Here is a 17,768-nt window from a genome sequence, read left to right as displayed (position 1 = left end):
CAAGAGCCAAGTCTGATTTATACAGGAGTACAGGTGAGGTTTGTAGTAGATGACATCAGCAAGCCATGTGGGGGACAACAGGTTTGAGGGCCTGCATAGGCACATAGCTTCACAAGTTCATATGAGACTACTAAACTAATAACAATAGGGTGCTTAGAAGCCTATCTGTGTAACAAAACAAGTACCTTTATTGCACACAGTTGGATGCTCATTTTTAGCAGAGCAAGTTCGTGAGCAGCACCAACTGGCACTGTCCATGAGAGACATTGGTGCCGGCCAAGAGGTGACTTTACATTCACCCAAACAGTAGTCAGGGTTGCACTTAAACAGGGTCATTGAGAAGCATTCCTTCACATGCAGTAGGAGCCTATTACAGAGGAGTATGAATTGTTGTGGGATATATCTGTCTTCCAGCACGCTCTGTTATGTCAAAGACTAGGCTGAGAACCCTGGGCTAAATTATCCTTGTCCCATTTGAATTGCAGATGTCCATCTAAGACTACAGTGCAGGGCAGTCATAGGTCACCTCTCAGCAGCCTGCATGATACCAAGTACTGTTGCAGGTATGTCAATCTTTCCATGTATGTCATGTTTGGAGGCCTGGGAGTCTCCCAGGTACAACCCCATGTTCTCTCCAATTGCTGAAAGGTATCTGGTGATGTACAGACAGATGCGAGCATTGTACTCCATTACTGGTGTGATAAGAGTAGAGTACAGCAGAGGTTTGACTACCCTGGTCTTGAATGTGATATCCATATGTATGATGCGCACAATGGATTTTGTGTGTGTCACCACTATGGGCACAGTGATGAAAGTGAAGCTTGCTATCAACATGTGTTCCCAAGTCTCATAACACTGTGTTTGAGCTTTGGTGGATTCTATGTATATCATAATTAGCAGGGGTACTTCATTGACAAGATGACAAAGAGTCGTTGTATGCTTTAACAATCAGCACATGAGTTTGGTACCAATCATCACTCTGTGTCAGCCCGTACGGTAATATGTTACCATCACTGTGGGACTCTATATGAGTGTGTTCAGTTAGCAGTTTTCTGCAAACTTGGTAAGTCACGGGCCATTTACTGTTTCCTTTGCTTCAGGGAAGTATTTTCCAAACAGTTGAGGGCTTAGCACAGATTGCTGTCATATAGTACTGGTGAGTGGGCTAGTGGTGGGGGTACAGTCCCCAACCTTGAGAGTGTGTGGTCTGTTATTGTGCCAGTTGTCTATCCATCTAGTACTGTATGGCCTAATTCCCATAACTACCATCACCTAACTGCACCCAAAAGACAGACACCTACTCTGCACCACTGATGTTAACTTGTGATAAAGGTGAATATAACCAACCAGTCTCAACTTGTCAGCTCAACAGGCAGAGGCAAAGTCAAAATATAAGGGACAATGAGCCAAAATCAGGGCTAGAGTTTAAATACTGCTCTTATAGGCTTTGAGAACTAGAACCATAACAAGGTTTACATTAGCATGTATTTTCTGAAGAAAATCAAGTCTGAAACTCAAATACTTGTGATTATTTATTGACTATAATCCTAAACAGTTTGGGGTGTTGATGGAAATGTATAGAGAAAGTCAGAAGGAGTTGCATTGTGTCTTTGTGGATTTAGAGAAAGCATATGACAGGGTGCCTAGAGAGGAGTTGTGGTATTGTATGAAGAAGTTGGGAGTGGCAGAGAAGTATGTAAGAGTGGTACAGGATATGTACGAGGGTAGTGTGACAGTGGTGAGGTCTGCAGTAGGAGTGACAGATGCATTCAAGGTGGAGGTGGGATTATATTAAGGATCAGCTCTGAGCCCTTTGTTATTTGCAATGGTGATGGACAGGTTGACAGACGAGATCAGACAGGAGTCTCCGTGGACTATGATATTTGCAGATGATATTGTGATTTGTAGTGAGAATAGGAAACAGGTAGATGAGACCCTGGAGAGGTGGAGATATGCTTTAGAGAGGAGAAGAATGAAGGTCAGCAGGATTAAGACAGAATGGATGTGTGTAAATAAGAGGGAGGACAGAGGAATGGTGAGAATGCAGGGAGCAGAGGTGGCGAAAGTGGTTGAGTTTAAATATTTGGAATGAACAGTTCAGAGTAATGGTGAGTGTGAAAGAGAGGTGAAGAAGATTGTGCAGGCAGGGTGGATTGGGTGGAAAAGAGTGTCAGAGTGATTTGTGACAGATGGGGACCATTAAGAGTGAAAGGGAAGGTCAAACAGATGGTAGTGAGACCAGCTATATTATATGGGTTGGACACTGTGGCAATGATGAAAAGACAGGAGTCAGCACTGGAGATGGCAGAGTTAAAGATGTTAAGATTTACATTGGGTGTGACGAGGATGGACAGAACTAGAAATTAGTATATTAGAGGGTCAGCTCAGGTTGTACAGTTTGGAGACAAAGCCAGAGATGTGAGATTGCATTGGTTTGGACATCTGCTGAGGATGATTGCTGGGAGAAGGATGCTAAGGATGGAGCTGCTAATTAAGAGGAAAAGAGGAAGGCCAAAGATAAGGTTTATGGATGTGGTGAGAGAGGGCATGCAGAGGGTTGGTCTGACAAAACAAGATGCAGAGGACAGAAAGAAATGGACACAGATGATCCTCTGTGGTGACTGCTAACAGGAGCAGTCAAAAGAAAAAGAAGAAGTTTGTCAGAAAACCATCAATATGAGACAAAACTCAGGAACATTCTCTCATATCAGGGACAATTGGAAGCTATAAGCCACTGATATGTATTTCAATTTTATTTTCCTGCACAAATGGATGTCCTCTCACCTACAGAAAGCCAAATCAAGAACTATTTCATTTTCTTTTGTTTTTCACACTCAGATTACCTCCCTCTCCCCCCATCATGGAAGTAATGGCCACAGTACTCTATTATGATATTATTATATACTGTTATTCTTAACATCAACCCCCAATCATCGTAAAATGATTTAAAAATGAATAAAACAATTCTCTGCACAGCTCGCAACCTTTAGACTTGACAATGTGAAACAATTCCTCTCACAATGGGAACAATAGATAAAATGTAGAACATTTCCAAAAACCTCAGCTAAAATGCTGTCTGCATATTCAAAATATATACCTACTACTTAAAAAAGACTCGGCATGTATACTGTCTTGAGTTCATTGACAACAACTCTGTATATTCAAAATACATACCATAAAAAAAAGTCTCAGCCTGCATATTGTATGAAATTTAGATAAAAAAACTCCAGTTCAGTGGTAACAAAAACCTCTAAAACTTCAGCCAGTTGCTAGCATATACTATCACACAATGGACCAAACAGAGAGCTCTCACAGATTTTATGTCCAGTTTGAAAACATGGCAGTGGGAAAAAAAAATAAGTCAGTTTATTCTGAAGCTTGAGCCTGGTTCAAGACTGCTCTGGCTTGCCCATTTAGGTTCATAGGTTCATAGGTAGATACTAGGCTATCTGCCCTAGGGCATTTATAAGCTTAGCCAGAGTGTATTTGGCTTCCGCCTCCCCATTAGATTAGCCTACTGTGCCTCTGTAAAGTAGGTCAGAGAAGGTACCCTTTTAAGATTAGTTTACTGTGCCTCTGTCTAGCAGGGACACAGAAGAGATCCCAGGGGTGAATTTGCTATTTCCCATCCATGCATCCAGATTTCGCTTGAAGAAGGTCAGTGAGGGGCTATGTCTAACATGAATTGGGATTCTAATCCAGAGTGAGGGGAGCCTCTGGGAAATGAATCTGTCCCTCCAGCATGTCCTATTTATTTTTTGTGTTGAGGTTTAGGTCCCAGGAGCGTGTAGCTCTAAGGGACTTGGATTTTTTGAGGTGGAGCATGTCCATTAATTCTGGGTTTGACATGGCTTTGTACGTCAGGCATAGATTGCCTCTGAGTAGGCGGTAAGCACCTGAGTAGAGCTGGAGTTTCTTTAGTCAAGCTGCATAGGACATCTGTTTGTAGCCCATGATCCTCTTGCTGAGGTACTTTTGGGGTCTCTCCAGTTGCTGCAGGTGTCGGGTAACGTACATCCCAAAAGGGGCATTGTATTCAATTATTGGCCTGACGAGTGACGAGTAGAGGGGCACAATGACCTCTCTTGATCTAGATGCGAACCCTTTCATGATAAGGTGGGCTATATAGAAGGTTTTTCTAACCACTTTGGCAACGTGATTATCAAAGGAGAGATTACTATCTACGTTGGTCCCCAAATCTCTAATTACTTCTTCCGTACTTAATGGATTACCACCTATGTGGTAATTTGTGGGCACCTTGTTTTTCCCTAAGGGGATGACTACGCACTTTTTAGCACTTAGCTTGAGGCTGTGGCTCTGGCACCAAGCATCCATCTCTGTGAGACCCTTTTGGAGGATGCTTGTTTCAGCTGGAGATTCGATTATGGCCCCCAGTTTGCAGTCATCTGCGAACTTTGTCAGCCATAATCCTCCCATGTTAGCCTGAACCTCAGAGAAGTATATACCAAACAAGAGAGGTCCCAGAACTGAGCCCTGTGGGACGCCACGTGTAACTGGTTTGGATTCGGACATGGCACCTGTGATTCTGACCATGTGGGTTCTATCTCTGATCCAGTTTGCAACCCATCTTGTGATATAGAGGTTGATATTTAAGCTGGTAAGCTTATTTATGATGCCCGAGTGGGGTATTGTGTCGAAGGATTTTGTGAGGTCCAGGTAGGCTGTGTGGACTACCTTGCCCTCATCTATGGCTTTGGTAACTATTTCAAAGAAATCAACTAGGTTTAAGAGGCAAGATCTTCCCTTAAAGCAGAATTGGGTAGGGTCCAGTGTCTGGAGGCTCCCAATGTCTTTGTTTATGAGTTCCATGATAATACGCTCCATAGCTTTACAGACCAGACTAGTCAGGCTTATGGGGCAATAGTTTCCGGGGTCCGTTGTGGCACCACCTTTGTGGAGTGGGACCACTGTAGCTGTACGCCATTCTTTGGGTACATATCCTGTAGTAAGGCTCAGTTTGAACAGTGACTTAATGTGAGGGTTCAACTCTTCTTGGAGCTCATGTAAGACACAGCCTGGGACACCGTCCGGTCCCATAGATGCTGTGTTTTTTGCTTTGGAGAGGGCAGCTTTCACCTGTGCATCTGTGATGTCAGGGAGGTTGCATTCAGTCGGGATAGGCATTTGCTTCTTGTGGGGGGAAGGGGGGAGAAGTTTGTGCTGAATCTGTCTGCCAGGATATTGGCTATGTCTGTAGGTTCGGTATATTTTGTACCGTTATGCAACAATTCAGAGCATATCTGGGATTTTCCGCCCATGTTCCTGACATAACTAAAGAAGGCCTTGTGATTATCTTTAGTGTCTAGGGCAATTTTTCTTTCAAAGCTGGCCTTTGATGATTTTATGAGGGATCAAAGTTTCTTGCTAATACTGATCAGAGATGCCTTCCCTTTTTGGGATTTTGCTCTGTCATGTAGTAGCTTCCTTCTTCTGTTGTATAGCTTATTTATGGCCAGGGTCCACCAGATCAGTCTCCTGTTTTTGGAGGAGTGAGTCTTGGTTTTATTTGGGATAGCATGATCCATGCATTCCTGCAGGTGCTCATAGAATGCATTTGTAAAGGATTCTGTGGATTGGGCTGTATTATCCTCTGGCCCAGGGGCTTTGAAGGATTCCATCTCAGTCTTGAGAAGTGCAAAGTTGGCTTTTGAGAAATTCTTTACAGTGATTTCCTTGGCTGGGGGTGGGGACAGGATATGGATGTCCAGGGAAATTTGTTTATGGTCTGATCTTACCAATGAGGGGTTTACCGCTGTTGTGGAACATAGAGTCCCCAGGTTGGTGATGACCAGGTCCAATATGTTGTTCCCTCTTGTGGGAGTGGTGACCAGTTGTTTCATTGCGTTAGAGTTTATAAATTCAAGGAACCGTTGGGCAAGGGTGTTTGGGCTTAAGTACTTTTCTCAGTCAATGCTTGGGTAGTTGAAGTCACCCAATAACATAGTGCTTGGAGAGACCTTCATATTCTCCAGTGTTCTCAGGAATGCCAAATGGGGTTCCTGTAATAGGGAGGGTGTTCTGTAGCAGGCTACAAACTGAAAGGCAGTTTTGCTGGCTGTTAGTTGCACATGGATGGTTTCCGATGCTTCGTGCAGTGCCACTAACCTGGAGGTGTAGGTATCTTTGATGAATATAAATACTCCCCCTCCTTTTCTGCTTCGGTCCGAGTTTTGGGGCCGAAACGCATGGTATGAGTTATAACCTGGTAGTGCTGGGGTGCTCTCAGGAGCCTTGAACCAGGTTTCTGTTACTGCACAGACATCGATTTTTTCCATACTGAGGGGAGCCTCGAGTGTGTGCATCTTGAGATTTAGACTTCTGGCATTGAGTAGCATTACCTTTAGTTTTCTTATCCTTGGGTTGTCTATGGAGGTGGGTTTGTCCTATGAGCCTTGCCTAAAAATGGCAGTATGGGGGTGGCAAGAGCCTTGGCCAGTATATGAACGCGTAAGGGTGACAGGTGCAAGCCGTCCCTAGCGAAGCAACGTGGCTTGTCGAGCATGTCATCCCAAGCTGACAGACACTGGATCCCCTTTGAATGACACCAGTACTTTAGCCAATTGTTGAAACTGATCATTTTGTCTTTATACTGTGGCATCATTCTTGGTGAGGGCAAGATGCTACTCAAGGTCAGGGTCATACCAGCCTGGGCTACATGGTCAGAGAGCTCCTCTATGTCTCTTTTCATGTTGTCATAGTAGTTCTAACTAGTTTAATTTTCTGTGGAGTAGGCGGTAGTTTGTTTTATTCTTATAGTTTGCTGCAAATGTGGACACTTTATTCTAATCTTGCTCAAGTTTGGATATTTATGAGACTCGAATGGTTAGTGTAGACTGGGATGGCATAGAGGAGAGGAAAGATGGCAGTAAAAAAGTAGAGGCTAGACATCTTCTAGTTATGTCAGACAGGTAGGCTTTTACTCTGTATAATGTTCCTAGCTTATGATGAGGTTTTTTAACCATATGTGATACATGGAGATCAAGGTAGCCTAAAAATAACCAACTCCCAAATGATGCAAAAAGCAATCAAACTTTGGAAACATTAAAAAAACGAAATAATTCATACATAAATAAGCCAAGTACATTTGTTTCTGAGATGATGGTTAAAATAAGTAGAAAATCTTCATACATCACTGTACTGCTTTGTAAATATTTTTCTGAATAAAATGTCTTTGTTTCAATTAATTGTAGATTCTGTATTTATCAAACTATAGTGCAACTGTGTTCATACTTTTCTTTATCTCTATTTCTATAAATATTTACAATTATAGAGAGACAGAGAGAATGAGTGAGATATACAGATATATCAGTTTTAACAAGGATTCCTTTATTATTCCCTTTATTACTTTTATATTTATTTAACATTTGTTAACTGGGAAAGTCCGATTTGGAACAAAGCCAATTTTCAGCAGAGGCCTGGGGAGAAATGCTCCAGATGCATGTCTTTGTAATGTGGGAGGAAACTGGAGCACCTGGAGGAAACCTACACGAACGCAGGGAGGACATACAGACTCCACGCAGAAGGCACGCAGCCAAAAATCAACCTGGAGAACCTCTTGCTGTGAGGCGATAACGCTACCGCTGCACCACTGCACTGTCCGTTATAGGTAGGTATATTTTCCTTTACTAATATTGCAATGCATTATCTTCTTTGAATCATTCATTCTCACTATTGCACTGCTCTGCACCAGGATCATGAAGAAAAATAGTCAGCAAGTCACCTATCATGTAAACAAACTATAAATAAATAAAGAAATACATAAATAAATTAGAATAGTTTTCATTATTAGTAAAGACATCAATAAATGAGTATGTGATCACCTAAAACCATACAGAATTTCCAGTGGGAACAATCTGCATGCTGTGAGGCTTTCTTTCTTTTTCTTTCCTCCAACATGTAACATCCTCACAGGTGAAGTCCAAGCCAGCACTGGTATTCACAAACTTTAATCCAGCCACGTAAAACACAGTACACTCATAAATGCATACACTGTATTAAATAGCGTTTTCATCAAAATTCCATAGAATTCATCAGATGCAGAACTGAAAAAAATAAAACCTTTATATATCATCCTCTATTTCCTAGTACTAATTGACAAGCACATCTTAAAGAGACAGTGATTCAAAAATGTATAATATATAACTATGTAAACACAGAACACAATAGCGTAAAATAAATGTAAGGAAACTTGCTTAACTAAATAAACCCTGTTACAATAATTTACCTCCATAAATAAATAAATAAATAAATTCAAACATCACACAGAACTACTGCTGTCCCTCGCAATATAACAGCAATGAAATATGAATTCAAGTGTTTTTAACTAAGTATAATCTTAAACAAACACTTCTTCATTTAGATTTGACTGAAAAATCTGTCAGGGATTAATGAATGCAGTTTTGCATACTATGGAGAACAACTGCATGATTACTATTTTGAAGGGTACTGGAAATGTAAACCTACTTCTCCAATAAAGATGAGAAAAATAGAAGCAATAATTTCCTATAACTTCATTTAACATGAGAAAGACAAGGCAATGATCTTTATTAAAGAAGAAATAACATGCCCTTGTTTGGGTTTTATATGTGCTTTGTTCGGATTATGCCTGTTAAAACCATTTATCTTATAATGATGCTTGTCACAAACAGCAGAGCCCTTCTGGTTGAATTGTTTACATCCAGGAATGCTGTCTGTCCTATAACCAAAAATTGTTTGTCCCTTCTTATCTTATTTAACTTCCCATCCCAATTTCTTCTGTTCATTCAGTCAATACCTTTGTTTAGCTTACTTTTTAACTATGACCTTCCATTTTTCACCATGAAGCTTTTACTTCTACAGTGCAGTTATACAGTTTACATCATTTAGTGTCTTAACCAGTCATTTACAACAATTCATATAATCATTTATTTACTATGCATATGCAACATTCTCATAGGTTCATAGGTTGGTACTAGGCTATCAGCCCTAGGGCCTATACAAGCCTAGCCATAACAATTCCCTGGCTATTTCTTCCCACACTATTTACTTCCTTGGACATTATTTTATTATAGTTATCATGTTTTAAATTATACTCTGATGTATTATATCCTGCTACATGGTATAATCAAATAGACAGAATTTATTCTGACTTGTGTCTCTCAAAATAAGTACGCATGTGGTCCAGCAAAACTACATATTCTGCAAACATAATTTAATAAAGAAATATGATTACATAATCCTAAAATCTTTTAACCTTTCTATTAGCCAGACTTGTCTACAAGTTTTGTAAATGCAGCATTTACTGACTCCTTTATATGCGCACTCTGTAGAACTTCAATTAATGTAGTCACTTGTTATGCATAATTCCTGTGTGAAAGCATAAATAAAAGATTCTATACTCTGAAAAGATTTCTTTAGAGCATCACACTGTATGTGTAATTAATCCAAATCTCATTAGAATAATATGTGGTTTGAAATATAAGATTCAATTAAACAACTGACCTGTTGCAAAACAATGTCCACAGATACCCACAGCTTCTGTAAAAAAAGAAATCGTAGGTACATTTAACATTACACTGAGAAAATAAATAAAAAAACATGTTTTTTTAACTTTGCTATGACTTTTATTTATTAAAATAATATAATTTGTAAAACTAACAGGAGAATCATAACAACTAAAGCTACTGAAAATAACACAGTAAAACATAATAGCAAATAATATTTGCAGCAATATGGAAACAGTCTTACAGTGTTACTCTTTTCAAATGCTGACTCAAAATAATCCTTTTAGCAATAATGACTAGTTAAATTTGAAACATCATTGTAACATGTGACACACTTTGATGGTATCTGCTGATACAGTTTCTTGCACTGTATACTATTACTGATAAGCTACAGTGACAAAAATGTAAACTAAAAATGTATCTTGCATACTTACAGGCTAGGACTAGATATAGTGATAATGCCATTTTTGTATACCACTGTGTCATACAGATTTGAAATGTGTTTCTCACTTAAAAGTTGAATTTAAGGAACTGTTAAAAAATGAAGTGTGCACTTCATTGTGAGATTTAGTAACCTCAAAAGGTTTTAATATCTCATATTGTAAAATTACTTGTATCTGCAATTAGCATATCACATGACCTGAACATAATTTTCATATAATTTAACCACATAGTCCCTTTAATCAGTGGCATGGTTTATTCAAAGTATACAGTACAGATTTTAAAATATTGATATTTTTAACAACATACAGGGCATGTAAAGTTTCTACTGTTCAGTACTGAAATATCATATACATCATATTTTTGTTTTGATTTGTGTAAAATAATGACACCTGTTCAAGACGCAACCTATCTGCATAATCTTGGGATTGTCCAAGGTTACAGACTTTGTACTAAAGAGGAGTGATCCAAGGATTGAATTGTGTGACTCCCTTTCATGTCCTTATTTGGAGAAGATGCAGAATTTATTAGATTTATGAAGGAGCAGAAATCACTGAACAACAGTTGGTAGCTTTATCAATGCGGGCAGTTCCTCTACAAGCAGGAAGAAGACTGATATGAAGTAATTTTTACGACCATTTAAGAGGCCCCCAAAGGATTTTCTGCTAATCACATTCATATATGGAATCTGTTACACTTAGAAAGCTTGTGAGCATTCTATGTCCTGAGTGAGACCCATGTTCCTAGGTTTATAGGTAATTACTAGGCTAGCTGCCATTGTGGGCCATTTTAAGCCTAGCCAATTTATCTTGGTGAGAATCATACCCTGTACCTCTTATCTGTGAGGTAAACACCTTAACCATTATACTAACCCCCAACCCATGGTGCTTGAAGAACAGCATATCATGCTGTATTTGGACATATTTTATTTAAGCTGGTGATATAAAAGGATAAAAGCAATTTGAAAAGGGGAATAAGTTTTGGTATGAATTTGGCAGACTTGCAGTACCTAATGTCTATATTTTGAAAAACATTAAGAATAAATAATGTGTTGAATATTTGCAGGATGCATATCTCTGGTAAATTATTATAACACCTGGCTCACAGGCTATAAATCATCATCAGCAGCCCTCTTTTCCCAATTTAATATTGGGATGTGGAGTCACACCAGCTGTTGATGCTTCTCTCTGTTAAGAGCCACTACCCCACCTTCTTCAGCAGTCATGCCCACTTCTCTCAGGCTTTCTCTCATATAATCCAGCCATCTTGTGGCTAGACATCCTTGTTTCCCCTTGCTTTCTTCCTGCCTATCCCAAATCTCCCAAATTATTTTCTGCTTTCCCACACATGTGACCAGGCTGCAGTAATCTGTTCTCATTCAACTTCTCTGTAATTGGGGGGACTTTGGATTTTTCTGTGATGTCCTAATTTCTTTATCTGTCCCATAGTATGCATCCTACCCATCTCAGGCACTTCAGCTCTATCACCTTAAGCTTTCTCAGCTGCTCTGCCTTCACTGACCATTGTTTTGTGCCATGCAGAAACACTGGTTGTACCACTGTTTTGTACCCTTTACTTTTTGACTTCCTTGTCATTCTTATGTAACATGTTACCTCTGCAGCACCTATGATTCTAGCTTTGATCTTCTCATTAAGGCTTCCTTTCTTCTCCTCTCAGATACTTGAAGCTGTTAACTTTTTCCACTGTTTCCCTTGTATCTCAGTTTTTAAACTTCTGACTTTCCCTATTGCTGCCATGATTACTGTCTCACCTCCACTCAATTTCTTACCATGTGCCTTCAGTTCCACAAGTCAGTTACCCTGTCATTTACTGAAACTCCTGCTCACTCTACTTGTAATGCTACATTGTCTGCATACAGCAGCTTTGCTAATTTGTTCTATCAGAACTGTTTGTTGACATAGTCTGTCACCAGCATGAACATGAGTGGGATCAGAGCTGAACCCTGATGCATAACCACTCTCACTGGGAATCTTTCTGTGAACCTAAACAGTATTTGTACTTTTATCACTGAATCCCTGTGCTTAGTACTAATTCTACCAGTTTTATGGGACATTGGACCATTACAGGATTGATCTAGTCAGCTTTATTTGGGATTGTCATATGCGTTCACTATGTCTAGGAAAGTCTAGCTGGACTCTTTTCTCATCTCCAGCTTCTTTTCCACTTTTTGTCTGACTGCAAACATTTAGCCAGTTGTACTACATCCTCATCCATATATTAACTGCTCATCTCCCATCTAACTTTCTACTATACTGTGTATTCATTTCTAAGTCACCTTCTCCAGCACTTTCATGCAGTGTAACGAGTTCATAGTAGTGGATGTTCCCTTTGTCACTGGAAATACTGCTTTTTTCCAGTCTTTTGGGATGAGCATCTCTCACTCTCTGTTTGTCTTCATATTCCATTTACTACCTTCAGGAACCATTTATCACCTGAAGCCCCGATATCTTCACCATACATGCAGTGACGTGACCTGAGTCTGCTGCTTTCTTTGACTTCAGCTTCCTTAAGGCGCTGTGTACTTTTAATGGGGGGGGGGTTCACCTATTAGTTTAGGCTATGCATACAACAGTATAGCTTCGGTAGGGTTTTCTCAAAGTTCTACTTCCATCTGCCTTCAATATCCTCTGGTCTGGTGAACAGATTGTCACTGGCATCCATTTTGTATGATATCTACTGACTACCTTCCTTGTCTTCTTCTCATTGCCTTGCAGCCTTATGGAGTTCCTCTGTGCTTTCAAATGAGATTCTTTCCAGAAGGTGGCAGAGTTTCTCTGATGTCTTGTTTTATGCCATTGTGACTGCTCTCTTAATGCCATTGTTAGCCAACCAGTATTCCCTCTTTCCCTGATCAGGCTTTTCTATCTCCCATGTCACAAATTCTTCTTTGTGTAGATATTTTTTTTCATTTACAAGTTGAAGGATTTAAAACAGAAGATTTGTAATAAAAATCAGCAATGAAGTACAATACAGTGTCAAATGTTTTGTAAGGAGAGAGAATAGCAGGGGAGGCCTGTTACTCTGAGACCTGAATCTTGAAGAGCTTGCCTAAATCTTCTACTACTATGAATTGAACAAGATGATCCATTACTATGTGCATTTAATGTTAGCTTTGGCATTTTTCGGTCAGGAAGGAAATTTATTTCTATCCATGATCTTTTAAACTTGGAAAAACTAGCTCCCTGCCTCAACCAAAACTGGCCTGCCATGGATGATTTATTATCTTGCTGCTGGCTATCATGAAATGTGGTTAATCTGGCTAATTCAGTTTGCTTATCTAGGTGCCTGTTATACTGGCATTCATAGGCATCATAGACATTTCAAGGAAATTTAGTATTATGACCATATATGCCTTGAAAGTACCCATCCTCAGGCAATACCCCCTTTTTCTAGAAGGGTATACCCATCAATTTGGGAGTAAACATGAGTGTACCCATCTGGCAGAGTGGTTAAGGTACTTATCTTTCAGACTCAAAGTGCAGGGCTTGATTCTTACATGGGATAATTGGTTAGGCTTAAAATGGCCCACAAGGACAGTTAGCTTAATACTAATCTATCTATCAATCAATAATCTAATGGTCCATTTTGAGAATGGGAAGGCATCCCGCTGTTTAACTGGAAAGAGTATTTTTTCCAGAGATGAGGGATTTACTGTGCAACTGCCTCTCCATCGCAACTGGACTGTCTGCTGGTGAAGATTTATATTTCTGGGTCTGGTATAAGTAAAATGATTAGACTTATGGAGATACAGGAGGTGCAGGACAGCTGGGTCTCTAATGGTGCTGAAGGTGAGGCATAGATCATCCTTAAAGAGTCTGTAAGGCATTGAATAGAAGAGCACTTCAAGCATTTTTTAGTAATGAAAGGTTTTGAAGATGGTGATCTCATTTATTAGAAACCTCTAGGATTTTTATAATTGATTGATATCATTAGTGATATATATTAAAAAGGGGTAACTTACTCAATAATTGTCCTTATCAATGCTGACTATAAAGGAACAGAAAAAATAACCTGTTTAGATCTGGATGATATTCCCTTGACAATTATCTTGCGAAGGAGAAGGATTTTCTTACTGCTGTTGTTACTTGATGATTAAAAAAGAGAGCTTTATCAACTCCCTTTAGCATGTACCTGACCAGGCATGTGCAACAGTCAGCAATGTTCCTCACCAAGATAATCCAGTAACATTGTCCTGTACAGATCACCTCAAAACCCTATATCTATTCTCAGTCTCCTACAGGTTACTGAGAGGCAATCTGTGCCTGGCATATAAGGCATCCTCAGATCTAGCCATGATGGATCCTTTGCACATCTACAAAATTAATACCACTAGAAGCACTATAAATACTAGAATCAAGGATTTAAACTTTAGTTGCAACTTAAATAGAATATGCTGGCAGATATGTGTGTCAAGGGATCCTCGTGGTCTGGAATAGGCTTACCCTCCATGTAAAATAGAGTCCATCCCTAACGTTATACAAACGTTACCTTGACCATTGGCTGGAAAATTGAAAATTCACCTGCAGTCTGATCCCATGCCTCTGATAGACAGAGGATGACAGTAAATATTCCCTAACTAACATACCCACACTAAACGTTTAGCAATCTACTAACTAACATACCACTCCAAATAGATGCTCATGTAACATGGGGACACAATTGCATTGAATTGCACAGCTAGCCTTATAAAGGTCCTGGTGGTCATTAACCTAGTATATACTTATGAACCTATGAAGTTCCACGGTTCATAACTATATTTTCTTTTTGTAAGTGGAGCATTGTCGATACTGTATATTGAGAGGAGGGTTTGTCTACCAAATGGGAACCTACTACATTTTGTTGTGTGTGTGTTTAATTTAATCCCTTTTTCAGTACAGCAGATGTTTATGAGTGTAAGTTCTTGCTGGAAGTCGGGTACCAGTAGGGGGTTTGAAAATAGCTCCCACTGTGCAGTCATCTGCAAACATAGTTAGCCAGACATCCTGCACATCAGCATGGACATCAGAAATGCAAATGCCACATAGAATAGTCAGTACACCCACTAGGACACAAACATCTTTGACTTGGTGCTCATAAATATGGGAGAGCATTGAACCCCCTTCTGTAATGTTCTCACTGGTCAGGTCAGACCATAAAGTTGTTTCCTTTGAAAGAAAAATAAAATTCAGGACTCCTGCAAACCCTGGTACATTTAGGAATTATTCTAAGGCAAACTTCATATTATTAAATCACACCCTGACCAAATTACAAGCCCCCCCCCAAACCCCGAGAAAACCCCAGCTTATGCAGAATTGTTCATAGAAACCCTGTACAATAATGTTAATAGCTGCACTGAAGCAGCTGTACCTACCCAGAAAAAGCATATGACAAACTAAAAAAACAAGACACCCTGGTGGAATACCAGTATCATTAGGCTGTACAACAAAAGAAAAAAAACTTGCCAAAAATTGGGAAGTGCAATGCCCCACAAGATAAAAAAATCCCTCATCAGTCTTAGCAAGCAACTTAGGGGGGCTAATCAAGCCTACCAAAGCTAAGTCTAATGCAAAAATAGCCTGTCAAGCAAAGGACAATCACAAGGCTTTCTTCAGCTGTCAGCAGCTTCAAAGGCAATACACAGGAAAGTGACAGACTAATTGTAAATGACACCACCTATACTGAGCTGCAAGACAAAATAAATCTACTGGCCAACAAATTATGCTCCAAGTTTACCCTTTCCTCTCCCCCTACCCCTCAGGAAATACCCTCAACAGTAACTCCTCCAGCTATAACTAGGGAACAGGTCCCCAATGCACTCTCTAAGGCCAACAGCACTACATAAATGGGTCCCTACAATATCTCAGGTTGTAGATTAGAGTGTGTGATACCTTTAAGAAGCATTCCAGTCAGTGGACATGTGCATATACATACTGAGCACGTGCAAGCAAGAGTGCCACTTCGATTGAGCAGCCAGAGTGATAGCATGCGTGTGTGTAGTAGTCAGTTAGTTAGTTCATTTAAGTTTATGTTCCTGCAATCCATCCTGATGTGTTTGTATGTAATAAACTACTTAAATGAACACCCAAGCCTCTTCGTCTTATTCAGATATACAAGATGAGTGACACAGGGTACCTCCAATCAGGACCACTAGAATCACCATTTAACAGTAGCCTACAGACAGGCTTTGTGCCAAGGGAATGAAGGACTGTAGCTTTCATCCAGCTGCACAATGGCAGGCCATCTATAGACCCAGCCAACTACAGCCCTGTAAGTCTGACTAGTTTCATATGCAGGGCCATGGAAAGAATTATCAGGGAAATAATAAACAATGACATAGGAAAACTTCAGTCACTGGAACCAACCCAGTTTCATTTTGTCAAAGGCAGGTCTTGTCTTCTTTATTTGGTGGACTTTTTTTTGAAGGTTACCAAAGCAATAGACAAGGGTAATTTGGGATGTTTGATGCTGTGATTGATACCTCACAGTAGGGGAATAAACTCATGTACTGTTACCTTATCCAAGCTTTTTCCTACTGCCAGTGGGACACTTATTTTTGCTGCACCATAGCCTCTTTCTGTCTTCAAATAGTAATCCATACTCAATGCTATTTTTTTAACATGTTCTTTAGCAAATCTCACAACTTGATTTTACAAGAATTCATGTGAAGACAAAATTACTAAATAATTATGTCACAAAGGTTGAAAAACATATAACAATAACATACAATTGCTTTTAAACATTACTGTAATGGTGCTGCGGTAGCGTTGTCACCTCACAGTTAGACGTTGCCCCGTTCGATTCTCAGTTGGAGCATCTTCTGTGTGGCGACATGCGTGAATGGGCGTTCCTTCGTTGAAGGTTGTGCATTAGGCCCGGCAAGCCAGTACGTAAAAATCTACTGCCAATCATTAGCGGACCGGAGTTTCACTGTGGCGACCCCTAACTGGGAAAAGCCGAAAGAAACAAACAAACAAACTGTAATGCTCTTAAAAATACATTTGTATCAACGTGCAATATAAAAACAGCAGTAATTCAAAATTATTGTATCCTATTATTCACATAAAGGAATCCCAATTGCTTTACTTAATTAAAAAAAAATAGAGGGACAAGTCGCAGAGGACAAGAAGAAATGGAAACAGGTGATCCGCTGTGGCGACCCCTAACGGGAACAGCCGAAAGAAGATGATGAGAGGGTCAAGTCCAAACTATGATTAGAACATCAGGAACATTCTGCAAATCAGGGACATAGGAGATACACAGTCTTGTGACATTTAACTCCTACTGTAGTGTTAGTTTTCTAGAATATTTTTTTACAGCAATAAATCATTCCTAATGCATCAGCTCTGATTTTTTCACACATTTTAAGTGAGCATTCAGGTCCCACTTTCCTGTTTTGTTTCTGTCTTCATTATTTTACTTTTGACTTCATTACATTCTTCCAAAGTGTTGCTATGCACATAATGGGCTTTCCACTTTATAAACGCTCTCTACATACAACTAGTTCATAGGTTCATAGATTAGTACTAGGCTAACTGCTCTTTTTGGGCCATTTGAAGCCTAGCCATTTACCCCATGTGAGAATCAAACCCTGCACCTTGTGTCTTTAAGTTAAACACATTAACCATTAGGTCATCCTCTTTGTATTTAAATATGTTTGTTATATTCTCTTTCCCTTTTCAATGTTCTTATCAAAATTATCCAGGTTCATATCCCTGCATCAGATTACAGATGCTTTGTGCATGCAGACTAGACAAATGCAGCCTTTCTTGGAGAAAATGCATTACATATCTATTTTTACTCTATACTAAATATCAGTGCTGCAAA

The sequence above is a fragment of the Protopterus annectens genome, chromosome 1.part1 (assembly GCF_019279795.1).
Source record: "Protopterus annectens isolate FY-2018-M chromosome 1.part1, PAN1.0, whole genome shotgun sequence".
NCBI classification, from domain to species: domain Eukaryota; kingdom Metazoa; phylum Chordata; order Ceratodontiformes; family Protopteridae; genus Protopterus; species Protopterus annectens.
Note: the sequence above shows the minus strand (reverse complement) of the source record.